The 17,069-nt window shown below is 44.5% G+C and overlaps 1 pseudogene; it reads left to right on the forward strand.

Annotated features, from left to right (window-relative positions):
• LOC141264613 (uncharacterized) overlaps positions 1–8,094 on the forward strand; it is a 31,944-nt pseudogene extending 23,850 nt beyond the window's left edge.
• The last annotated feature ends 8,975 nt before the right edge of the window (positions 8,095–17,069 follow it).

A 17,069-nucleotide genomic window follows, 5' to 3' on the forward strand; every position in this document is an offset into this window, starting at 1 on the left:
CTTGCTCACCTGGGAGCACACATCCTCCATCTGCCTTGCTAGCCTACCTGGAGGTTCAGCCATCACAGGTCGTACCTACCCTTTACCTAGAGACTGCCCCGGTCACTTGCCGTGACCTCCAGCCCGTTCTTCCAGAGACTGCCCCGGTCACTTGCCGTGACCTCCAGCCCGTTCTTCCAGAGACTGCCCTGATCACTTGCCGTGACCTCCTGCCCGTACACCCAGAGACTGTCCCAGTCACCTGCTGTGACTGCCTGCCTGGTCGCCACCCGCTCCCTTACAAGGACCGCTCCCTTGTATAGTAGCCCAGAGGTTCCGCCTCCCAGACCCGTTACATGAGGTCAGTCATTGATGTTGGGGAGAGGTCTCCATTCTAGTTTATCCCAAAGGTGTTGGATGAGGTTGAGGTCTGGACTCCATGTCTGTGATGACCTTGTGCACTAGGCACAGTTATGGGGAACAGAAAGGGTCTTCCCCAAACCTGACTTCAATAATGAAAAGGTGAATCTTAAAGTTTTTGTCCATATAGTGTAGGTTATACTTGTCAACTCTCCTGGAGTAGGACAAGATGTCAAGGATTTCTGGAAGAGCAAGTAAAGATCCCGGTGTGGTGGAACCACTGCGCCTTGGTCCGAGGAGAGCCTGGAGGGGCATAACTAGGTGAACACCTGACTCTTCATTAGAGCCCCAGATGGTGGGGTTAGACTTGGCTCCAGGAGGACACCAGGTGCTACTCCAGGATGGACCTCGGATGTACTTCTGCTGACCCCTAGAGCACACAGCTGGAATGGCCTAGAAAGGGGAAGCTTGGCTGGTACAGGCAGGCACGGCTGGAATACAGGAGCAGCAGGTTCTGGCGGCCATGGCTGATGTACAGGCGGGTACTGGCAGGCGCAGACAGTAACGGCTGGTGTACATGATGCGCCCCCTGGGGCTGTGGGGTACTCGGTAGTCGGGTCGGTCCTGTATTGGGGTAGTCACGGTGGCAGTGAACGGTCCGTGGCCCCGGGCGGTCAAATAATTAAAGAAAAAGGGGAATAAAGATTTTGGGATAATGTTCGTGATGCCACCCGTGGTATGCGGCTATGTGGAAATCCACTGGAGCTGATGTTGACGCAGCAAAATTGGTTCAGCTCTCCACGGGCAGAGCTAAGCTCCAGGGCAGTGTAGATGATTTGTAGAGGTAGATGTTGTTGGTGTGGTGTAGTGCCGAACTGGTGATGGCGCAGCAATTGTTCAAGAACACAGTGGGGTGCAGTCTTCAGGTTTTACTCACAGTTGTTCAGTTCTCCAGGTTACAGTTACCGGTGTGTAACCGCCCACGTCGCCCTGTGTTCTCCGGGGAAGTGATCCAGCAAACTCTCAGGTATCTCAGCAGCACTTGGACGAGACCCCTTTCTGTGTACCTCTCCAGGTTGTCTCACTGCGCTGGCTCTCACCCTCCTGCCCTGCGCTTCACACCCAGTGTCCCAAGACAGTGGCCGCAGGCCTTGTCGGGCGACGTCCTCTATGGCCACTTTTTCGTCGATTAAGTGTGGAGTGTGGCTACAGCACCTGAAATGCTGCAGCCTCCGGTTTGCTAGCTGAGACCTAAAGTATTCCACTAGGCTGGGGCCGGTCCCCTACTGCGGCCTGATCCCTCCACGTCAACGTGAATTCGGGCGCACGGGTGGTATCCACACTCGCCGTGTCCCTGGGATCCCCTCTGTCTCTCCGGAGCCTTTCTCACTCCTGCTGTCTTCTCTCCTCACTTTCCTTCTGGGCCTCCCTGACAGGGCCCGACTCCTCTCTCCACTCCGTCCTTGCTCTCCTGAGCAGAGCTCCCAGCTCCAACTCCTCCGAGACTCCACTCTGAACTCAGAACTCCCAACTCCCTCTAGAACTTTCTACCCTCCTTTTTATACTCCTACCCTCTCTGTGCTCCACTGAGCTACTTCCTCCACCCACACCCACTACATGGTTCCCTCTCTTTTGGTTCCCCCCCTTCCAGCCAGGGACAGGGCTCAGCGGTGACCAAGTGCATCTTGCCCCGTCTGCTTGTCTGGAGTGGTGTAGTGTTGGATGTAGGTGTGTGGGTCCCGGGTAGTCCTCCCTCCTTACCTTAGAGTGGGGTACCACACCTCTGGGTGAGATGCAGTACCTCTGTGGCAACTGGACCCGCAGAGGTGCCACATACAGATGGTCAGCACTGTTGTAGACTGGTACGTCTGGTATACAACTGAGCATGGCAGATGCAGACTGGCATGGCAGGTATACAGGCGGGCACAGCAAGTGAAGGCAGGTACATCAAGTACGGCTGGTATACAGGTGGGCACAGCAGGTGCAGGCTGGCACGGCTGGTATACAGGAGGGCACAGTAAGTGCATGCAGGTATGGCAAGTACAGCTGGTATACAGGCAGGTACAGGTATGTACTGGAAGACAAACTAGAACAGGAACCTAAGAACTAGCAAGCATGCAACTAGCAGAGATTACACATTGCTCAGGCACCTCCCAACATGTGAAGGTGCCTTAAATAATAAGTGTCTAACAGCTATTGGTTGGGGACACTTTAGGGCGGCGTGCACTGTCCTTTTAAGAGGGTGGGAGCACGCGCCCTGAGCACAGTGCTCGGAAATCTGCCAGCCATGCACAGACCCCTGGCTGCAGCAGCAGGAGGAGGAAGTGCGGGGCGGGGGCCGCAGTGGTGAGTGAGTCGGCGTCCCTGCTGGGAGAGGGAGGATGCATGCAGGGATGCCGGCACTTCACTCGGGCACCTCACATACTTGTCTCTCCCAATTCCTGCTCTTTCTCTGCTGCATCACCGGAGCTAAAAATCCTAACACTGAGCGATTTTGGCCTGAAGTGGTTGGAAGCTCAGGAATGGGAAGAGCTGAATAGCTGAGTGTGGTATGAAGTAAGGTGAATGTCAGGGAAGCAGGTTGCAAGGCTGTGAGTTCATCACCCCATTGTTCCATTGGGTGTTACCTATGTCTCTTCCACAGATAAGAATCTACCTTAATATGAGTATGTGTCACAAGCTACTCTGACTTTCCCTCCTTTTTGCCTGTATAATCCATGTTGTTAATGTGGACACCTTACCATTATGCATTCTTACCACCACCACCTTTATATCACACATGCTCTATCCATTTCCTATCCAGTGGCCTAACTTGCAGCTCGTGGGCTCCAATGCAAAATTTAAAATAGGACCCCCAACTATGACAGGTTTATAATAGAATTTGCCTTCACATATGGGTCAAAGCGACCTTTTCGTGCTCTTTTAATCTCCAAGACCCAAACGCGACTGCAGCCCCTCCCCAAATATATCTTTCTCTTTCATATTCATATACATATCATGTATTTGACAATAATCCCAAATCATGGTAGGCTCCTTGAAACAGGAGACAGCCCCCAAAAAAGATTTCAGATCTCTTGGTCGCCTCGCATTCTTGCGTTTCCTTCCTCTTCTGGGCAATGCCGCAGTCACTGAGCAACACAGGACCCTTGATGCAATGGCATCGGGCACCTGTGGGAAGCTCGAAATTGAAGAGGTGACTTTTGAGCATCTTCTGGAGTGAGTTCAAGTTGGTAAAAGTTTAGTTTGAGAACTGATCTGGGGTCTGTTAACAATTTATATTGTATGTATTGATCTTATGCAGCCCCCTCCAGATTTGCAAAAAAACAGGAAATCTGGTCTGCACATAGACCTATGGTATATATTCCATGATGGTCCGGCCAAGGGGAAGAGCCTTGTCTGATGACTATATAAACGAGGTGTCATCTCTTACCCAGTTGTAAAGGGCACCAACGTTGAGTTCACCCCATTCCTCTTCTGTATATTATACTTTTTCCATGATTCCTCTGACACCAGACATTGCCTCTATTTACAACTGTCCATATGCCCCTCTACTACAAACCTTTGCACCTGATTTTCAAATCTTTAACAAAGAAACCCTTTAAAAGTGGAAATACTTTAATTTATAGGAGAATTTACAGTTATCATCACAGATAAACAATTTCTATCCACAGAATTCAACCCTCGAAGACCACCGTTCATTTACCAAAATATTCAGGATGGACAATGACATCGGTCACCTGTCTCAGGAGATCCTAAAACTAACCCTGGAGATCATCTATCTGTTGACTGGAGAGGTGAGGGATTCGGAGAATGTGACAATGAAGCCACTACTGTCTCCTACGTCAGTATTTTACAACTTGTACTTCTTTTAATACACAATATACAGGACTGTATCGTTGTAAAGAAATCATCAGAAGAACCCGTCACGACTCCTCAGCCGGCCTCCGTGATGCAAGGGGAAAATTACGATAAAAAGATTCTACAAGTCACCAACCGGATCAGTCAGCTCATTTCTGGAGAGGTGAAAAGAGTATTTTCACCATTTCGAAAGGCTGGAAGAAATTCGCCTATTATCTCCAAGACTTTTCCACCTTACTTTTATTTTACCGATTTATTATTTTATCATTTTATTACTGCAGGTTCCTCTACGATGTGACGATATAACGATTTATTTCTCCATGGAGGAGTGGGACTATGTAGAAGGACACAAGAGTCTGTACAAGGACATAGTGATGGACGATGACCAACTCTCCACTTTGGGTAATGTTGGATGCCAGCTTCTGTCCAAACTTCTTACAAATACAGATTTTTAAACCTGTTCTCCATATTTTTCGCTAAGGTTTTGGAATCTTCCATTAATTTCTCCCATGCTTGGAGATGCATTAAAGTGGTCCGTTCACAATCTACAGATGTGAACTCTACAGTTTTTAGGTTGGTGTTGTATAAAGTCTCCTCATGTTGTGCAGCTTTTAATTAATAGAAAAAGAATTTCTTAACTCCATTGCTTGCTCAGGCCTTAGAATTATGTCATCAATTCCTCCAATGGTTGAAGATGCTTCAGATTCGTCCATATTCGAGTTCTCTAAAAAAGAGAGTTTTACGTAAAAACACAATCTACTTCTTTTTTCCAGGTCAACACTGCAGCAGGAAAAACATGGAAGAACATTTGATTGTGTCTCCTGATTATAAATTGGAAGAAGAAGAAATGCTTCAAGAATTTCCGGGAGACAACCTCAATATCCCACTTCCTTCTATTTTTGGTACAGATTTGTCCTTGGATTCTCCTGAACACTTGGAACCATCACTTGATACCTCCAACAATTACACACTTACACATTGCGAGTCCAATGAATATCACACTCAGAACCCAACATTTGTACCGCAGAAAACAATTTTCACATTGAATAAGACATTTCCATGCCCCGAATGTGGGAAATCTTTTAAGCACAAAAATAGTCTTTCAATACATATTAAAACTCACACGGGGGAGCGTTCGTTATCGTGTTCTGAATGCGGGAAAAGCTTTATCCACATGCGGAGTCTTCTTGACCACAAAAGAATTCACACCGGAGAGAAGCCGTTCCCTTGTCCTGAGTGTGGAAAATGTTTCAGACACAAAGTGGGTCTTCTCAGCCACCAGAGAACCCACACGGGGGAGAAGCCGTATGGTTGTTCAGAATGTGGGAAATTCTTTGCGGGGAAAACAGCTCTGAAACGTCACCGACGAGCGCATACTGGAGAGAAGCCATTTTCATGTTCCGACTGTGATGCAAATTTTACACGAAAGGAATATCTCACTGAACATCAGAAAATCCACACTGGCGAAAAACCATTTTCATGTTCTTACTGTGAGAAGAGTTTCACCCATAAATCCACTCTTATTCAGCATGAGTGTGTCTGCCCAGCACAGAATTACACCAGTAAGTTAAAATATATATATATATTAGGAGCATGATCAACTATTTTCATAAGTCCATTAATTCTGGCTGTCTCATCTGATGAGATTGAGGACCTGGGAATCATGTTTTCAACACAGATACAGGGGTGGGATGTGCTATAAGTGTCAGAGATAGAAATACTTGAACTCATTCATGAATTGAGGATTTTGGGCCTTGATGACCAGAGAAAACCTTTCCTAACACTACACTTTATTTGTCATAAGACACTAGTGGCTTCAATGCTTCCTTAAAGGCAACTAAAGCTTCAATTTATTATTTTTGGAGATTTTTTTTAAGTTGATCGGTCCATTGCGACTTTATTTAGCCAATGAGCTAGTTCACATAAAAAAAAATGCAGCGTGCGCTAGACTAATATTTTTTGGGTCAGACTAGCCCATTAAACTCAATAGTTGTGTAAAATAAAAAAAAAATGGATGCCTTACTGACAACATCCGCATAGAATCCATTTTTAACACATCCATTCCATTCATTACTTAGGAAACGGCATTTATTATTTTTTTTGTAATAATTGATGTAAAAAAAAAGGTGATAAATGGACGTGAGAAACAGACAAACGGAGCAACATATGGATAAAATATAGTTGATTTTTTTCTGTATGAAAGACAAATGATTTTTCATATGCATGTATGAACTTGGCCTTAGGGAAACATTGAAGTCACCAAACTGTCTTAATATTACCAACAATTCTGAGAACTCCCATGTTTGCCAGACAGTTACTTTACAGATAGTTTAAAGGAGTTGTCTGCGGTTAGGGTACAAGTCTGCAGTCACTCTGTGTGACTGCAGATTTGTGAATCCTCACAGTGTGGGCTGTCAGGATTCTCCGATGCCGGGAGTGGTGGGCGCGTGACCGCATGTATGTGATTTGCTTGCATGTGGAAATTCAAAGGAGCCAAGGCACCAAGGCAGCAGGTTCTTGATAAAAAAAAAAATATTTTTATTCCATATTAGTTAAAATCATATTGCGTACATGCCGACTAGACGTGTGCTGCCTCGCTTAATGCAAGTGTATTGAGCACAGCCGGACAAGTCTAGTCGGAATGTGAACGGAATTATGTGATCACATGACCACCCGCTCTCTGCGCCATCACCGGAAAATCCTCACAGCGATGTAAGTATCCACAAGTCTGTAGTCACATAGTAACTTGTAGCCTAAGGCCGGAAGATCTCTTTAAAGCCAGCCTCCTTTTAAGACAATGTAGTAAGCTTACAAAAAAGTTTAACAATAAACTTTCGAATGAACAGTTCTATATTGTTTTGTTTTTTGCTTTTTTTTCAGTTTTGTACTGTGGTTGTTTAGCATTAAAATAAGAAAGTAACCATAATTTCTAATCCCCTTTAAGAACCAGATCTTCATGGGTAATATTAAAATGAAGCTCATTATAATTTTTTTTTTTTATTTCATTAGTGCAACCTGAGAAATCTGTGGAGAATCATGAAAATGTCTCTACTGACCCTTTAAACGAAAATATATTAATCACGCCAGAATTTGAAGGACAAATCCCCAATATCCCATCATTCTATCCCGCAACTTCAGATTCAACTCCACACTGGAGATCTCTACCGGGTATTGTTGGAAATACTAAACTGTATCCTAAATCCGATGAACGTGTTGTCCAAAATCCCAATTTTAATTCTGAGAACACAGTTTATGCTGTTAAGACTTTTCCATGTCTTCAGTGTGATAAAAGCTTTAAACTGAAGAAAAGCCTTGCCACTCATATGAAAACCCACACAGGGGAGAGACCGCTGGCGTGCTCCGAGTGCGGGAAAAGCTTCATCCATAAGCGGAGCCTCCTCGATCATCAAAGGATTCACACCGGTGAGAAACCATTTCCTTGTACTGAGTGTGGAAAATGCTTCAGGCATAAAGTCGGTCTTCGAAGCCACCAGAGAATCCACACGGGGGAGAAACCGTACGGTTGTTCGGATTGCGGGAGGCATTTTGCCACGAGAACTGCTCTCATTTGCCACCATAGGTCTCACACCGGAGAGAAGCCTTACTCGTGTTCAGATTGTGGTGCTAGTTTCACGAAGAAAGATTATGTTATTGAACATCAAAAAATTCATACCGGTGAAAAAACGGTTTCATGCTCCTACTGTGGGAATAAATTCATGCATAAATCCACTCTTATTCAGCATCACTATTTTTGCCCTGCAAAGAAAATTCTTCTAGGACAGAAAATACTTTAGTGATAAATACAGTATACATTTTTACCCAGCGCTGTTGTGACTCCGAATACTAATACAAAGCTTTCATCACACTACCCTCCACCTATGGCTCTGTCCTTATTTCCCAATTCATTCATGTTCCATTAGTGTCTGTTACTGGTCCTTCAGGTCTTGTATCCGGTGGACCCTTGGTAGACCATTACCCATATTTTCGGTCTGAGTGTTGTGCATGAAAAAAAATGACCTCACATGGACGATGCTCGTACCAATGGTATTCATTTGGACCCTTCAGATGAGTTTTTCCACTCGATCTAAGGGTCTGTGTGGAAAAAAAAATTCCAGCATGTGCTATTCTCTTCCGTATCTCAGATAAGACTCACCCATTCAAGTCTATGGTAGCACAAAAAAAATGGAATCATCAATATAGCATCCGATTTTTGTGGGTCCATTGCCATTATTAACGCCATCCTGCGAATGGACATGTTATTCATGTCCTGGGAAGGGGTCCTCACATCAGGAGCTGAGCCCCCTCCACACACGGCATATATTGGCTATATTAAATAGCCGGCATCGGTCTCTATCAGACATGGCCGGCGCCAAGTTTCGGTCGCGGCTATTAACCATTTAAATATACTGCTGGCAATCTCTTTCAGTGTCATTTAAATGGAACGCGTCGCTGAATGGAAGGTGATCGTGGGGAACCGATGGCTTACTATGACAGCCACAGATCTGCTGAAGAAGACCCCCATTGCTGTCATCTTGGTTCTCCTGTGAAGCTCAGCTCTAGGCATAGGAGACCGAGATTGCAGATTTATGGTATTGCGGACTTATGCTGTGGTATTGCAGTATATTGTACAAGCGATCAGTTCAAGTCCCCTAAGGGGACTAACAAATAATGTAAAGAAATAAAGAAAAAAAAGTTTTTAAAAATAAAAAAAAATTCAAATCATCACACTTTTCTCCCATTAATTATAAAAAAAGAATACATATATTTGGTATTGCTGTGTTCGTAAAAGTCTAATCTATTAAAATATAAAATTAATTAACCCAGTTGGTAACGCCATAAAGAGAAAAAAAAATCAGAATGGCAGGATTGCGTTTTTTTGGTCACCAAACTGTTAGGGAAGTCAGTATAAGAGCGGTTTCACACGTCCGTATATTTACGGTACCGGAAAAAACAGTACCGGAGATATCCGTGTCCGTGTGTGTCACATGTGTGGGAACCGTGTGCCGCATCAGGATCACACGGACCGGCACCTGGGAATCAGCTCTACAGTTAGCGCTGTTCCCAATCGCCGGGTGCTGAACGCTGCCCCCATCATTGTTCCTTGCTCGCACTGTGATCAGCACAAGCAACAGACAATGTTGGGAGTAGTATTGTCTGCTCCCGCAGTGTCCCTGTGTAAAAATAAGAATAAAATAATAAAATGCTTATACTCACCTGTCCAGAGATGTCCCCCGCTGTAATCCTCTGACCGTTGACGCCGAGGAGCCGGGAAGAATCTCTGGACAGGTGAGTATAAGGATTTTATTCTTATTTTTACACAGGGACACTGCGGGAGCAGACACTACTACTCCCAACATTGTCTCTTGCTCGTGCTGATCAGAGCGCGAGCGAGGGACAGTGATGAGGGCACTTGGGAACATCACTAACTGTAGCGCTGATTCCCAGGTGCCGGTATGTGTCACACGGATGACATCCGTGTGTGTTCAGCATGAGACATTTTGCAGACCGTGCATCTGGAAAAAAACAGACATTTCAGCGTGTGGAGCACACAGACACACGGTCCGTGGAAACACACTGACATGTGCGCAGACTCATAGATTTGAATGGGTCTGCGTGTGTCTGTCTCCGGTACATGTGGAAACTGTGGAAAGAGAAACGCAATGCTCGGACTGGCAGTCGGTTCTCCCGACCTGAGCGTGACATCTGCATATGACGCGCCCCCCTGGGCCGTGGGGTAGCCGGGCCGGTCGATGCGGGGGGTGTCACGTGACCCAGGGCGGTCAATTAAAGGGAAAGGTAGAAGGGGAATAAAGTTTTTATATATAATGTTCGTGACGCCACCTGTGGTATGCGGCTATATGGGGGCCGCCGCTGCAGTGCTGATCCACTGGAGCTGATGGTGACGCAGCAGAGTTGGTTCAGCTCTCCACAGGCAGAGCTCAGCTCCAGGGCAGGATGTAGTGATACTATAGGGTAGATGTGGTTGGTGCGGTGTAATGCAGGTGATGGCACAGATAATGACCAGTCCACAACTTAATGGCGGTTTCCTCTTATCTTTACTTGCGGTGGTTAGGCAGACCGGGGCACGGGTACTAGCTGGTAGTAGAGGTCAGGGTGACCTGGAAGCAAGTTGGGGATCCACCTCGCCAGGTGGAGTTGTAGGCCTTCCCTCTGCACTAATCTCTTTGGCTCTGCTGCTTGTAGCTATTCTGTGGCCCTCGTCCCTGAGTAAAATGTCTGTTCCTCACTCCTTAGGGCAGGCTGCTCGGGCCTTCTTGGAGTGTCGCTCCCACGTGGCAGTGCTGGGCCCTATGGTGCTGCTGAGCCTCTGGGCGTCTGATGGGGCCACGAGACCTGCAGTCTCCTGCCCTCCGGTTTCGGCTGCTGGGCCTTCAGGGCCCCCACAACCTCGGACTCCGGTGTCCGGTTCTTCTGCGCTTCCCTCTGTGGTGAGCTGACTCACAGCTCCATTCCCCAGGTCCTTCCTCGTCGCTGTCCTGTCTTCAACTCCTCTCAACTGACTGTTACTAACCCCGCCTCCAGGTTCCAGTGTCAAGGGGAGGAGCTCCTCTTGCTGGTCTGGAGCCCGGAAAGTGTTGTATGCTAGTATACCTGATTAGGGGACCTCTCCTTGCTTCGAGGCATGGCATCACCCCTTGTGAGGGAGGCAATGCCACTGTGGCAACTGGACTCCTGGGGTGCCACGCATAGAAATAAGTGCTTTCGCGCTCGGGTCGGGAGAGCCAACGGCCAGTCCGTGTATTGCAATGCGATCCTCATCCAAGTTATACCTCCTTCTGATTACACCCTAATAATAAGCAATGAAAGCATTGTACATACATAGAAAATTGGTATCAACAAAAAGGTCAGCTCGCCCTCATTTAGCCCCACTAACAAAAAAAAAAAAAGTTACAGAAAATAGCAGCACAAAGCAAAAACTTTTTTTTTATAATCTGAATTTTTTTTGATCACTTAAATAGAGAAATAAATTCAAAACATATTTGGTTTCACCATAATCAGACATATATGGATGATCCTGTTTCCAGGTCATTTTTTTACACACAAGGCACGCCATATAAATCCCCCCAAAATGGCGGAATTGCGTTTTTGAAACTATTTCAAACTATTTAAACTGAAGTTAGTCATTTCAAAGGCGGCAACCAGATTATTACAAGGGATGGAAGGCCTTGCATATGATGAGAGGTTGGAAAAGTTTAGCTTAGAAAAACGACGCCTTAGAGGGGATCTCATTTGCATGTATAAATATATGTGTGGTCAGTACAAAGGACTAGCACATGACTTATTCCTTCCAAAGACCATAATAAGGGCCAGGGGTGGAAGAAAGGCGGTAGCTAAACAGGAAAGGGTTCTTTACAGTCAGAGCAGTCAGACTGTGGAATGCCGACCACAAAAGGTAGTAATGGCCGACACTATAACAGCTTTATACAAGGGCTGGATGATTTCTTCAATACACATAACATTGTGAGTTACAGTTAAATTAGACAAAATGTATAATTGGGGGAGAAAGGTTGAACTTGATGGACCGAGGTCTTTATTCAACCTACGTTACTATGTTCCTTGGAGTTTTTGTCATTTTTCAGTACTTTATATGGTTAAAAGAAAGGTGCCATTAAAAAACATAACTCGTCTTGCAAAAAACAAGTCCTCATGCAGATGTTTCAACAGAAGAATAAAAAAGTTATGGCTCCTGAAAGAAGGGAAAGAAAAAATTAAAGTTAAAAAAAAAAAAATTCCTATTCCTTAATGTGTTAACATAGGAAACTTTATTTGGTTTTGTTAATATTATTAACTGCTGACATATAAAAACGGGGGCAATACGGATGTAAAACAAAACAAAACAGGCATTTGGATGACAATACAGATGAAAAATCATACATTTTTTTTCCGGATGATTTTTTATATGCTCGTGACTTGGCAAAGAGAGAGATCACAGGTGAGTATAGAGATCCTGACCACATTACATTATGGCTTGTGAAGGATTCTCTTGGGTTAGATAATAGCATAAAAACAACCTGAACCTTCCTATAGGGTGAGAAAAGCAGCTTCCAATATTAATTGGCATCTAAAAAGCCTCAGAAAAGTGCAAATAAAGAAATGTACAAAATAATTTGTTGTAAGTCATGACATTTCTACCTATGATATGTACAGTGTATTCTCCCATTTTATGCTTTTTTCACCTCATACTATAAAAATAAACCTGAAGGTTAAGTAGCTTCCTATGGAATATGCCTTAGAGTGGGTTCAGATTGGTGTACATACAGAACCTGGATACACAGGATCTATGTACATGATCAGTATATAGCAGAGGGATGGAGCCTGTACACAGATCACACATATAGTGAGAATAACCTGGATACACAGGATCTATATACATAGTAACATAGTAACATAGTTTGTAAAGCCGAATAAAGACTTGCGTCCATCAAGTTCGACCTGTTAGTTCTGTAATTGCTAAAGTTGATCCAGAGGAGGGCAAAAACCCCAAATGATTTAGCCAATCTTCACCTGAGGAAAAATTCCCTCCCGACTCTGAAACCAGCAGTCAGAATAAATCCCTGTATCAACTTACTATTTTATTTTATTTTTAAGTATATGCTGAAATCTGCCTGGTATCTAGAAATGCATCCAGTCCCCGCTTGAACTGGTGTAGTGAATCCGACATTACCGTCTCCTCACTCAGTGAATTCCATATTCTCACTGCTCTTACCGTAAAGAACCCCTTCCTATGCTGGTGCTGAAACCTTTTCTCTTCCAGTCTTAGTGAGTGCCCTCTTGTTACCGTAATATCCCTCCTTTTGAACAAATCCCGGGCAAGATCTCTATACTGTCCCCTAACATATTTGTACACATTTATTATGTCCCCCCTCAACCTTTTCTTTTCCAGGCTGAATAGTCCTAGTTTTGCCAACCTCTCTGGGTATTGCAGTCCCTCCATTCCCTTTATTAATTTTGTTGCCCTCCTTTGTACCTTTTCAAGCTCATTTATATCCTTTCTATATATTGGGGCCCATAACTGAGCACAGTATTCCAAGTGTGGTCTGACCAGTGCTTTGTACAGTGGAAGAACAATGTTCTCCTCCTTTGCAGCTATACCTCTTCTGATACATCCCATTACCCTGTTTGCCCTTACAGCAGCGGCCTGACTTTCGGCACTCCAATTTAGTTTGCTATCAATCAAGATGCCCAAGTCCTTCTCCATCTCTGAATTCCCCAATGATTTCCCATTCAGTGAGTACTGGTGACTTCCATTTTTCCTTCCCATATGTATGACCTTACATTTCTCCTCGTTAAACCTCATTTGCCATTTAATGCTCCACCTACCCAGCTTATCCAAATCCCTCTGTAGGTCTGCACTGTCCTCTTTTGTATTAATTGTTTTACATAACTTTGTGTCATCTGCAAATATTGATATTTTACTATTTATCCCGTTGACTATGTCATTAATAAAGATATTAAATAACATTGGGTCTAGTACAGACCCCTGTGGTACCCCACTAGTGACGCTTACCCAATCTGAGTATATTCCATTTATAACCACCCTCTGCCTTCTCTCCTTTAGCCAGTTAGCTACCCACTTGCAGACATTTTCGCCCAGCCCCATCATTCTCATTTTGTATACCAACCTATTATGCGGCACGCTATCGAACGCTTTTGAGAAGTCGAGATACACGACATCCACTGGTTCCCCCTGATCTACTCGAGAGCTAACCTCCTCGTAGAAGTCAATCAGGTTTGTTTGGCAGGAGCGATTCCTCATGAATCCATGTTGGTTCGGGATTAAAAGATTATTAGCATCAAGATGCTCCGTAATTGCCTCTTTAATGAAGCTTTCAAAAATTTTGCCCACAACGGATGTCAGACTCACCGGCCGATAGTTTCCGGCGTCACTTTTCGCTCCCTTTTTGAATATTGGCACTACATTCGCCTGTCGCCAATCAAGTGGCACAGACCCAGTCTCAACAGAGTCCTTAAATATAAGATATAAGGGTCTGTCTATCACATTACTTAGTTCCCTTAGTACCCGTGGGTGTATGCCATCAGGTCCTGGTGATTTGTTTATTTTAATGTTACTGAGGCGTTTCTGTACCCCAGCTTGGGTTAGATTTGTCATACTTAGTGGAGGATTAAGCTTGTCACTTCTCATTTCTCCTGTTAGTTCTATTTCCTTTGTGAAAGTTGTTGAAAAAAAATTATTTAATAGATTAGCTTTATCCTCATCTTTCTCTATGATTTTGCCTTCCTCACTTTTTATCGGTCCAATATTATCCGATTTAATCCTTTTACTATTTATATACGTAAAGAACAGTTTGGGATTTGATCTACTTTCCCTAGCAATACGTCTCTCTGTTTCCTCCTTCGCTATTTTTATTTGTTTTTTGCAGGTTCTCGTTTTTTCCTTGTAACACATTAGTGCTTCCTTACTGTTTTCCTGTTTTAATCTCTTGAATGCCTCTTTTTTGCTATTTAACGCCCCTTTTACGTTCTTGTTCAACCATATTGGTTTCCTCTTATTTCTGGCCCTTTTATTCCCATACGGTATATATCTCTCGCACTGAGTATTCAGAATTCTTTTGAAGGTTTCCCATTTACTATTCGTATTCCTTTGATTAAGAACTTTGTCCCAGTCAATAAGTTGAAGGCTTTCTTTCAGCTGATCAAACTTCGCCCTCCTAAAGTTTAATGTTTTTGTTGTTCCCTTATTGATAACCCTACTGAAGGGCATTTTGAAGTCGATAATATTATGGTCGCTATTACCTAGGTGCCCCCCTATCTGTACCTCAGTTATTCTATCAGGCCTATTAGTCAATATTAAGTCCAACACGGCCTTCCCTCTCGTTGGTTCCTGCACTAGTTGGGAGAGATAATTATCCTTAATATTTGTCAAGAACCTTTTTCCTTTCTGAGATCTACAGGTTTCTGTTTCCCAGTCAATATCCGGGTAGTTGAAATCCCCCATTACAATCACTTCATTATGTTTTGCTACTTTGTCTATTTGTCCTAATAGCAGATTCTCATTCTCCTCTGTTATATTTGGTGGCTTATAGCAGACCCCCAGTAATATTTTATTATTATTTTTAGTTCCCTCTATCTCTACCCACATGGACTCGACCCCCTCTTCTCCCTCTCCTATATCTTCCCTTAGTCTGGGTTTTAGACATGACTTTACATATAAGCAGACTCCTCCGCCTTTCCCCTGTTTCCGGTCCCTTCTAAATAAACTATAATCTAATAAATTTACCGCCCAGTCGTAGCTATCGTCTAGCCAAGTCTCTGTTATACCTACGATGTCATACCTCTCCTCCGATATAAGCACCTGCAGCTCATCCGCCTTATTGGTCAGGCTTCTTGCGTTGGTCAGCATGCAAGATAAAACTTTGGGGTTATTTAGCATCCTATTCTTCTCTAACGATCTAACTGTACTATCCCCACCCCCCTCTCCACCCTCATTATATTCACTTCTCCCCTTCCCCCTTGCTTGCCTCACATCCCACCTATTTCCTTGGTTTCCCCCCCCCCCGTCTCTAGTTTAAAAACTCCTCCAACCTATTAGCCATCTTCTTCCCCAGCACCGCTGCACCCTCCCCATTGAGGTGCAGCCCGTCCCTACGGTAGAGCCTGTAGCCGACCGCGAAGTCGGCCCAGTTCTCCATGAACCCAAACCCTTCTGCCTTGCACCAACTCTTTAGCCACTTATTCACCTCCCTAACTTCCCGTTGGCGCTCCTGTGTGGCTCGCGGGATTGGTAGTATTTCTGAGAAAACTACCTTGGAGGTCCTTGCCCTAAGCTTCCTACCTAGGTCCCTGAAATCATTTTTAAGGACCGTTCGGCGATCCCGGTCTTTGTGACAGATTGCCCTGTCTGTCCCCCTAATAATAGAGTCACCCACTACCAGAACCTGTCTTGCCTGCCCTACACTTCCCCCCTCCCCCTCATTACTGGAGCATACACTCCCCCGGCGGTCAGAGGATCTGTCGTGCTCCAATAATGTCGGTTCTGAACCAGCCTTCCTATACTTCTTCCCTCTATCCCTCCTAACTGTTATCCAGCTCCCTGCCTGTTCAGCCTGCACTTCCCCTCTATGCTCCACCCCCAGTATTGACCCATTGAGTGTCTGCTCGGTGAGCAGCAAACTCCGTTCCATGTTGTCGATGCTCCTCAGTACCGCTATCTGAGCACTTAGATCCAGAATTTGGGCTTCCAAGTGCACGATATGCTCACATCTCCCGCAGCAGTATGGATCCTCGAGCGGTTGCTCACGGAATGCATACATTGCGCAAGATGTACACTGCACGGCTCCGGCCAACATGGGCGTCATTCTAAATATGGGGATACAGTCAGTATATATATACAAGTACAAAACACAATTATTTATATATAGGTGTATGGACGGGGATCAGTATATAGCAGAGGGATGGAGCCTGTACACAGATCACACATATATACTGGAGAGAATAACCTGGATACACAGGATCTATATACATGATCAGTATATAGCAGAGGGATGGCGCCTGTACACAGATCACACATATATACTGGAGAGAATAACCTGGATACACAGGATCTGTATACATAATCAGTATATAGCACAGGGATGGAGCCTGTACACAGATCACACATATATACTAGAGAGAATAACCTGGATACACAGGATCTGTATACATGATCAGTATATAGGACACAGATGGAGCCTGTACACAGATCACACATACTGTATATAGTGAGGAGAATAACCTGGATACACAGGAACTGTGTACATGATAAGTATATAGCACAGGGATGGAGCCTGTACACAGATCACACATACAGGTGCTTTTCACAAAATTAGAATATCATCAAAAAGTTAATTTAT

This window comes from Phyllobates terribilis, unplaced genomic scaffold (assembly GCF_046119375.1).
Source record: "Phyllobates terribilis strain yellow unplaced genomic scaffold, ASM4611937v1 Scaffold_4__5_contigs__length_816908805, whole genome shotgun sequence".
In the NCBI taxonomy this organism is placed as follows: domain Eukaryota; kingdom Metazoa; phylum Chordata; class Amphibia; order Anura; family Dendrobatidae; genus Phyllobates; species Phyllobates terribilis.